The following is a 1,951-nucleotide window of genomic DNA, read 5'->3' as shown; positions in this document are numbered from 1 at the left end:
CCATGGCGCCACCGACCCGGAACCGGAAGATGGCCTCCAGGAAGGAGATGCGGCGGGAGCTGCGTCAGCAGCGTCAAGGCCGCGAGCCGGCGGCCGGCGAGACGCCGCCCCCTCCGCCGCCGACGCCGGCCGGCCTGGAGCCCTGGACGCCCAGCAGCTACACCGCCTTCAAGGTGATCCTCTCGGCGCGCCTGTGCGCGGCCATCTGGAATAACATTCAGGACTGCGTACGAGACGTTCAACTCTGGGAACCGACACACTTCCTGCTGTACGGCCGCGGCTTGCAGACCTGGGAGTACGCGCCGCAGTACGCGCTCCGCTCCTACGCCTACCCTGCTGCTGCACGCGCTGCCAGGCTACCTGTACTCGGCGCTGCTGCAGAGCAACAAGGCTGCTGGTGTTCTACTTCCTGCGCTGCGTGCTCGGCCTGGGTGGCTCTCTGGCCGAGGTCTACTTCTACCGTGGCGTGTGCCGGGAATTCGGCGCCAACGTCGGGCGACTTACCCTGGGCTTCTTGAGTGCTCTCGGCCGGCATGTTCATAGCTGGCGCCGCCTACCTGCCCTCCAGCTTCTCCATGTATATGTGCATGCTGTCGATGGGCGCGTGGTTCAGCCGCGCCTACCCGCTGGCCATCTTCGGTACAGCGCTGTCGGCGCTGGTCGGCTGGCGTTTGCCGCGCTGCTCGGTCTGCCGATCGCGTCTGGACGTGCTGTTTGCGCCAGCGGCAGCCGGCGCTGTTCATCAAGTGGTCGTTGGTATCGCTGGCCGTTCTGGTGGCGCCGATGACCAAGATTGATTCAGACATGTACGGCCGCCTGGTATCAGCGCCGTTCAACATCGTCGCCTACAATGTCTTCTCCTCCACCGGCGCCAACCCTTTACCGGCACGAGCCCCTCTCCTTCTACTTCGTCAATGAGGTTTCTAACTTTAACATTCGGCTTCGTGCTTGCGCTGGTAGCGCTGCCCGCTTGCGCGGTTGTCAGCCTGGTGATCCGGCTGCGCGCGTAAGAGCGCACTCTACCTGCCCAGCTGGCTGGCGTCTGGCGCCACTCTACCTGTGGCTGATCGTCTTCTGCGCGCAGGCGCACAAGGAGAGCGCTTCCTGTTCCCGGCGTACCCGCCCTCTGGTGTGCCTGGCGGCAGCCGTCTGCCTGGACTCGCTGCAGAAGCGTGTGGTACCCACCTGGGTGGTGCGCGCCAAGGGCTGCGCACTTACCCTGCAGCGCACCTGGCTGGCTGGCGGTGGCCGCGCTGGCGCTGTACGGCGCGGCCTGTCTGTCGCGCGTAGTCGGCCAGTACCGCGGCTATCCACGCGCCGCTCGACGCCTTCATGGAGCTGAACCGGCTGGCGGCCGAGGGAGATGCACGAGGCCGCGCCGCCCCCTGCTCGTTTGCGTGGGCAAGGAGTGGCACCGGGTTCCCGTCGTCGTTCTTCCTGCCGGAGCTCAAATGGCGGCTGGGATTCCTGGAGTCGGACTTCCGCGGCCAGCTGCCTCAGTACTTCACCGCCGGCGCCAACGCCACCCGGCTGCGACGCGACTCGGTTTCAACGACCGCAACGCCGAGGAACCGGGCCGGTACGTGGACGCGGCGCACTGCCACCTGCTGGTGGACGCTGACCGGCCGAGTCGCCGCGCCAGCCCCCAGCTACTCGCGCCGCGGCGCGCAACTGGACCGTGCTGCACTCGACGCCGTTCCTGGACGCGGCGCGCTCGAGCCGCGTGCTGCGCGCCTTCTACGTGCCGTTTCTGACCGAACGCCACTGCCAGTATGTGAACTATAATCTACTCGTGAACAATGAGTGGCGTGGACCAATTGTTCAAACGGCGAACGGTGGGCGAGTGAGCACGCCGGCGCATGTGGAGGACGCCGTCGCAGTGAGTGCGCGGGGAGGACGCCGTCGCAGTGAGCGCGCGGGAAGGACCCCCGTCGCAGTGAGCGCTTGGTGA

The 1,951-nt window shown here is 66.8% G+C and overlaps 1 pseudogene; it reads left to right on the top strand.

Annotated features, from left to right (window-relative positions):
• On the top strand, positions 1 to 1,951 carry LOC119089843 (alpha-1,2-mannosyltransferase ALG9-like; annotated as a pseudogene).

The sequence above is a fragment of the Pollicipes pollicipes genome, unplaced genomic scaffold, assembly GCF_011947565.3.
Source record: "Pollicipes pollicipes isolate AB1234 unplaced genomic scaffold, Ppol_2.1 Scaffold_3087;HRSCAF=3621_pilon_pilon_pilon, whole genome shotgun sequence".
NCBI lineage: Eukaryota > Metazoa > Arthropoda > Thecostraca > Pollicipedomorpha > Pollicipedidae > Pollicipes > Pollicipes pollicipes.
This window is presented reverse-complemented; position numbering and strand designations above follow the sequence as displayed.